A 7,830-nucleotide genomic window follows, 5' to 3' on the forward strand; every position below is an offset into this window, starting at 1 on the left:
GGTGACACATGGACTCAGAGGACGCTCCTGCCATCTAGTGCTACTTCATGTGTACTACACACGTGACGGCTCGAGAGTCCGAAAGCGGCTCAAAATTCAGGAGGTTACTACAGCCATCTAGTGTTATTTATGTGTACTACACACGTGACGGCTCAAGAGTCAAGAGACCGCTACAGCCATCTAGTGTCACTTTATGTGTACTACACAAGTGACGATATTTCATAGACCCTTTAGACCCGGGATATTTTACAAATAATATAGTTCAGATAGCCTTAGGCTACAAGACTCCCGTTTCTAGTCAATTAAAGCGTAACATTTATTTCTTTAGTTAAAATAATACGAAACAGGAGAAAAAAGAAGAAAAAATGCTTTTAAAATTTAGACATTAGCTCCATCCCCCTGAAGAAGCCACAGCTAGTGGTGAAACATGTTGGGGGAGCTATACCTTGTTTTTTAAATTAGGTGCATGTGGGATATAGTGTCTTAGTGGTGAGCATCTGCAGACTCACCATATTCAGACACAAGCGTCAGTAAGTCGCATCAAATGTTGTGTAGATAGGGAATCATCCTAAAGCGACTTGATAGGTGATCCTCCAATATGCGATATATTTAGACACATGAACTAGTGTTGATAAAAGGAAATAGAAGGAAAAAGAACGCATTTAAAGGAGGCAGCATATATGGGTGTAACAACCCCATCTTTCTGCCGCTTGTATCCACATAGCACCTTTAAATTTTAAAAGTAATTTTTCTTCTTTTTTCTCCTGTTTCGTATTATTTTAACTAAAGAAATAAATGTTACGCTTTAATTGGCTAGAAACGGGAGTCTTGTAGCCTAAGGCCTCCTTCACACTTGCGTTGTCCGGATCCGGCGTGTACTCCACTTGCCGGAATTACACTCCGGATCCGGAAAAACGCAAGTGTACTTAAAGCATTTGAAGACGGAACCGTCTTCCAAATGCTTTCAGTGTTACTATGGCACCCAGGACGCTATTAAAGTCCTGGTTGCCATAGTAGGAGCGGGGAGCGGGGGAGCGGTATACTTACAGTCCGTGCGGCTCCCGGGGCGCTCCAGAATGACGTCAGAGCGCCCCATGCGCATGGATGACGTGTCCAATGCGATCACGTGATCCATGCGCTTGGGGCGCCCTGACGTCACTCTGGAGCGCCCGGGGAGCCGCACGGACGGTAAGTATACTGCTCCCCCGCTCCCCGCTACACTTTACCATGGCTGCCAGGACTTTAGCGTCCCGGCAGCCATGGTAACCATTCAGAAAAAGCTAAACGTCGGATCCGGTAATGCGCCGAAACGACGTTTAGCTTAAGGCCGGATCCGGATCACTGCCTTTCAATGGGCATTAATTCCGGATCCGGCCTTGCGGCAAGTGTTCCGGATTTTTGGCCGGAGCAAAAAGCGCAGCATGCTGCGGTATTTTCTCCGGCCAAAAAACGTTCCGTTCCGGAACTGAAGACATCCTGATGCATCCTGAACGGATTTCTCTCCATTCAGAATGCATTAGGATAATCCTGATCAGGATTCTTCCGGCATAGAGCCCCGACGACTGAACTCTATGCCGGAAGACAAGAACGCAAGTGTGAAAGAGCCCTTAGGCTATCTGAACTATACTACACAAGTGACGGCTCAAGAGTCAAGAGACCACTACAGCCATCTAGTGTGACTTTATGTGTACTGCACAAGTTACAATTCAAGAGCCAGAAGGCCACTCCTGCCACCTAGTGTTACTTTATGTCTATTGCACAAGTCACAATTCAAGAGCCAGGAGTTCACTCCTGCCACCTACTGTCACTTTATGTGTATTGCACAAGTTATAATTCAAGAGCCAGGAGTTCACTCCTGCCACCTAGTGTTACTTTACGTGTATTGCACAAGTTACAATTCAAGAGCCAGTTCACTCCTGCCACCTAGTGTCACTTTATGTGTATTGCACAAGTTAAAATTCAAGAGCCAGGAGGCCACTTCTGCCAACCAGAATTTTTTCATTTTTCTGGACAACTTATCCCAAAATCACAGACAGCCAACATTTTTAACTGACAAATTGGAAAACCATAATGAATGATAAACATTATAAGTAATACATGTCTATAGCTCAACGTACTGAATGTAGGGATGAGCGAACCCGAACTGTATAGTTCGGGTTCGTACCGAATTTTGGGGTGTCCGTGACACGGACCCGAACATTTTCGTAAAAGTCCGGGTTCGGGGTTCGGCGCTTTCTTGGCGCTTTTTGAAAGGCTGCAAAGCAGCCAATCAACAAGCGTCATACTACTTGCCCCAAGAGGCCATCACAGCCTTGCCTACTATTGGCATGGCTGTGATTGGCCAGTGCAGCATGTGACCCAGCCTCTATATAAGCTTGGGTCACGTAGCGCTGCACGTCACTCTGCTGATACAAGTGTAGGGAGAGGTTGCTGCTGCGACGTTAGGGCGAGATTAGGCAGTGATTAACTCCTCCAAAGGACTTAAATCAGTGATCGATCTCCAGCTGTGGATCATTGAAGTGCTGATATTGAATTGCTCACTTTTTTTAGGCTGCCCAGAGCGTTTTTATATCACTTTTTTCTGGGGTGATCGGCGGCCATTTTGTGGCTTGTGGTGCGCCAGCACAAGCTACCGCCAAGTGCATTTAACCATCAATAGTGTGGTTATTTTGTGCTATATCCTACATCAGCTGCAGGCTGAGCCTGTGTCACCGAAGTGCATTTAACCATCAATAGTGTGGTTATTTTTTGCTATATCCTACATCAGGTGCAGGCTGAGCCTGTGTCACCCAAGTGCATTTAACCATCAATAGTGTGGTTATTTTTTGCTATATCCTACATCAGGGTCAAGCTTTCATCAAGTGCATTTAACCATCAATAGTGTGGTTATTTTTTGGCCATATACTACATCAGGTGCAGGCTGAGCCTGTGTCACCCAAGTGCATTTAACCATCAATAGTGTGGTTATTTTTTGGCCATATACTACATCAGGGGCAAGTTGAGCCTGTCACCCAGCGCCTAAAAAATAGGCCTGACATTTCTATTCCTCCAAATCAGTACTGTTTTAGCTGGTCAAGTTATTTTTAGTGACCGTAAAAGCACAGTTTTTGTTCTGGGTTGAAAAACTATTCCCAAATTTGCCATTTTCAAAATTACTAGTTTCTGCTATATCAGGCCTACTTTAAATCTATCCCAAAAAGGGTATATTAGATTCAAGGTGCTGATAGTGTCATTCTGAAAAACTTAACACACATGCTACAGTGCAGATACAAGTCTAATTCTGTGATTAAAGGTATACCTGTCACACAGCGCCTAAAAAATAGGCCTGACATTTATATTCCTCCAAATCAGTACTGTTTTAGCTGGTCAAATTATTTGTAGTGACCGTAAAAGCACAGTTTTTGTTCTGGGTTGAAAAACTATTCCCAAATTTGCCATTTTCAAAATTGTGGTGAACGGGAACAATGAGGAAAACATCTAGTAAGGGACGCGGACGTGGACATGGTCGTGGTGGTGTTAGTGGACCCTCTGGTGCTGGGAGAGGACGTGGCCGTTCTGCCACAGCCACACGTCCTAGTGTACCAACTACCTCAGGTCCCACTAGCCGCCAGAATTTACAGGGATATTTGGTGGGGCCCAATGCCGTTCTAAGGATGGTAAGGCCTGAGCAGGTACAGGCATTAGTCAATTGGGTGGCCGACAGTGCATCCAGCACGTTCACATTATCTCCCACCCAGTCTTCTGCAGAAAGCGCACAGATGGCGCATGAAAACTAAGCACATCAGTCTGTCACATCACCCCCATGCATATCAGGGAAACTGTCTGAGCCTCAAGTTATGCAGCAGTCTCTTATGCTGTTTGAAGACTCTGCTGCCAGGGTTTCCCAAGGGCATCCACCTAGCCCTTCCCCAGGGGTGGAAGAGATAGAATGCACTAACGCACAACCACTTATGTTTCCTGATGATGAGGACATGGGAATACCACCTCAGCACGTCTCTGATGATGACGAAACATAGGTGCCAACTGCTGCGTCTTTCTGCAGTGTGCAGACTGAACAGGAGGTCAGGGATCAAGACTGGGTGGAAGACGATGCAGGGGACGATGAGGTCCTAGACCCCACATGGAATGAAGGTCGTGCCACTGACTTTCACAGTTCGGAGGAAGAGGCAGTGGTGAGACCGAGCCAACAGCGTAGCAAAAGACAAAGAGGGAGCAGTGGGCAAAATCAGAACACCCGCCGCCAAGAGACTCCGCCTGCTACTGACCGCCGCCATCTGGGACCGAGCACCCCAAAGGCAGCTTCAAGGAGTTCCCTGGCATGGCACTTCTTCAAACAATGTGCTGACGACAAGACCCGAGTGGTTTGCACGCTGTGCCATCAGAGCCTGAAGCGAGGCATTAACGTTCTGAACCTTAGCACAACCTGCATGACCAGGCACCTGCATGCAAAGCATGAACTGCAGTGGAGTAAACACCTTAAAAACAAGGAAGTCACTCAGGCTCCCCCTGCTACCTCTTCTGCTGCTGCCGCCTCGGCCTCTTCTGCTACTGCCGCCTCGGCCTCTTCCTCCGCCTCTGGAGGAACGTTGGCACCTGCTGCCCAGCAAACATGGGATGTACCACCAACACCACCACCTGCGTCGCCAAGCATCTCAACCATGTCACACGGCAGCGTTCAGCTCTCCATCTCACAAACATTTGAGAGAAAGCGTAAATTCCCACCTAGCCACCCTCGATCCCTGGCCTTGAATGCCAGCATTTCTAAACTACTGGCCTATGAAATGCTGTCATTTAGGCTGGTGGACACAGACAGCTTCAAACAGCTCATGTCGCTTGCTGTACCACAGTATGTTGTTCCCAGCCGCCACTACTTCTCCAAGAGAGCCGTGCCTTCCCTGCACAACCAAGTGTCCGATAAAATCAAGTGTGCACTGCGCAACGCCATCTGTGGCAAGGTCCACCTAACCACAGATACGTGGACTAGTAAGCACGGCCAGGGACGCTATATCTCCCTAACTGCACACTGGGTAAATGTAGTGGCGACTGGGCCCCAGGCGGAGAGCTGTTTGGCGCACGTCCTTCCGCCGCCAAGGATCGCAGGGCAACATTCTTTGCCTCCTGTCTCCTCCTCCTCCTACTCAGCTTCCTCCTCCTCTTCTTCCACCTGCTCATCCAGTCAGCCACACACCTTCACCACCAACTTCATCACAGCCCAGGGTAAACGTCAGCAGGCCGTTCTGAAACGCATATGTTTGGGGGACAGGCCCCACACCGCACAGGAGTTGTGGCGGGGTATAGAACAACAGACCGACGAGTGGTTGCTGCCGGTGAGCCTCAAGCCCGGCCTGGTGGTGTGCGATAATGGGCGAAATCTCGTTGCAGCTCTGGGACTAGCCGGTTTGACGCACATCCCTTGCCTGGCGCATGTGCTGAATTTGGTGGTGCAGAAGTTCATTCGCAACTACCCCGACATGTCAGAACTGCTGCATAAAGTGCGGGCCGTCTGTTCGCGCTTCCGGCGTTCACACCCTGCCGCTGCTCGCCTGTCTGCGCTACAGCATAACTTCGGCCTTCCCGCTCACCGCCTCATATGCGACGTGCCCACCAGGTGGAACTCCACCTTGCACATGCTGGACAGACGGTGCGAGCAGCAGCAGGCCATAGTGGAGTTTCAGCTGCAGCACGCATGGGTCAGTCGCACTGCGGAACAGCACCACTTCACCACCAATGACTGGGCCTCCATGCGAGACCTGTGTGCCCTGTTGCGCTGTTTCGAGTATTCCACCAACATGGCCAGTGGCGATGACGCCGTTATCAGCGTTACAATACCACTTCTATGTCTCCTTGAGAAAACACTTAGGGCGATGATGGAAGAGGAGGTGGCCCAGGAGGAAGAGGAGGAAGAGGGGTCATTTTTAGCACTTTCAGGCCAGTCTCTTCGAAGTGACTCAGAGGGAGGTTTTTTTGTAACAGCAGAGGCCAGGTACAAATGTGGCCAGACAGGGCCCACTACTGGAGGACGAGGAGGACGAGGATGAGGAGGAGGTGGAGGAGGATGAGGATGAAGCATGTTCACAGCGGGGTGGCACCCAAAGCAGCTCGGGCCCATCACTGGTGCGTGGCTGGGGGGAAACACAGGACGATGACGATACGCCTCCCACAGAGGACAGCTTGTCCTTACCTCTGGGCAGCCTGGCACACATGAGCGACTACATGCTGCAGTGCCTGCGCAACGACAGCAGAGTTGCCCACATTTTAACGTGTGCGGACTACTGGGTTGCCACCCTGCTGGATCCCCGGTACAAAAACAATGTGCCCACCTTACTTCCTACACTGGAGCGTGATAGGAAGATGCGCGAGTACAAGCGCACGTTGGTAGACGCGCTACTGAGAGCATTCCCAAATGTCACAGGGGAACCAGTGGAAGCCCAAGGCGAAGGCAGAGGAGGAGCAAGAGGTCGCCAACGCAGCTGTGTCACGGCCAGCTCCTCTGAGGGCAGGGTTAGCATGGCAGAGATGTGGAAAAGTTTTGTCACCACGCCACAGCTAACTGCACCACCACCTGATACGGAACATGTTAGCAGGAGGCAACATTTCACTAACATGGTGGAACAGTACCTGTGCACACCCCTCCACGTACTGACTGATGGTTCGGCCCCATTCAACTTCTGGGTCTCCAAATTGTCCACGTGGCCAGAGCTAGCCTTTTATGGCTTGGAGGTGCTGGCCTGCCCGGCGGCCAGCGTTTTGTCTGAATGTGTATTCAGCACGGCAGGGGGCGTCATTACAGACAAACGCAGCCGCCTGTCTACAGCCAATGTGGACAAGCTGACGTTCATAAAAATGAACCAGGCATGGATCCCACAGGACCTGTCCATCCCTTGTGCAGATTAGACATTAACTACCTCCCCTTAACCATATATTATTGTACTCCAGGGCACTTCCTCATTCAATCCTATTTTTATTTTTATTTTACCATTATATTGCGGGGCAACCCAAAGTTGAATGAACCTCTCCTCTGTCTGGGTGCCAGGGCCTAAATATGTGACAGTGGCCTGTTCCAGTGGTGGGTGACGTGAAGCCTGATTCTCTGCTATAACATGAAGACTGATTCTGTGCTGACATGAAGCCAGATTCTCTGTTACGGGACCTCTCTCCTCTGCCTGGCTGCCTGGGCCTAAATATGTGACAGTGGCCTCTTCCTATGGTGGGTGACGTGAAGCCTGATTCTCTGCTATGACATGAAGACTGATTCTGTGCTGACATGAAGCCAGATTCTCTGTTACGGGACCTCTCTCCTCTGTCTGGTTGCCGGGGCCTAAATATGTGACAGTGGCCTGTTCCAGTGGTGGGTGACGTGAAGCCTGATTCTCTGCTATGACATGAAGACTGATTTTGTGCTGACATGAAGCCAGATTCTCTGTTACGGGACCTCTCTCCTCTGTCTGGGTGCCAGGGCCTAAATGTGTGACAGTGGCCTCTTCCAGTGGTGGGTGACGTGAAGCCTGATTCTCTGCTATGACATGAAGACTGATTCTGTGCTGACATGAAGCCAGATTCTCTGTTACGGGACCTCTCTCCTCTGCCTGGCTGCCTGGGCCTAAATATGTGACAGTGGCCTCTTCCAGTGGTGGGTGACGTGAAGCCTGATTCTCTGCTATGACATGAAGACTGATTCTGTGCTGACATGAAGCCAGATTCTCTGCTACGGGACCTCTCTCCTCTGTCTGGGTGCACGGGGCTTAAATGTGTGACAGTGGCCTGTTCCAGTGGTGGGTGACGTGAAGCCTGATTCTCTGCTATGACATGAAGACTGATTCTCTGCTGACA

The sequence above is a fragment of the Bufo bufo genome, chromosome 1 (assembly GCF_905171765.1).
Source record: "Bufo bufo chromosome 1, aBufBuf1.1, whole genome shotgun sequence".
Lineage (NCBI taxonomy): Eukaryota > Metazoa > Chordata > Amphibia > Anura > Bufonidae > Bufo > Bufo bufo.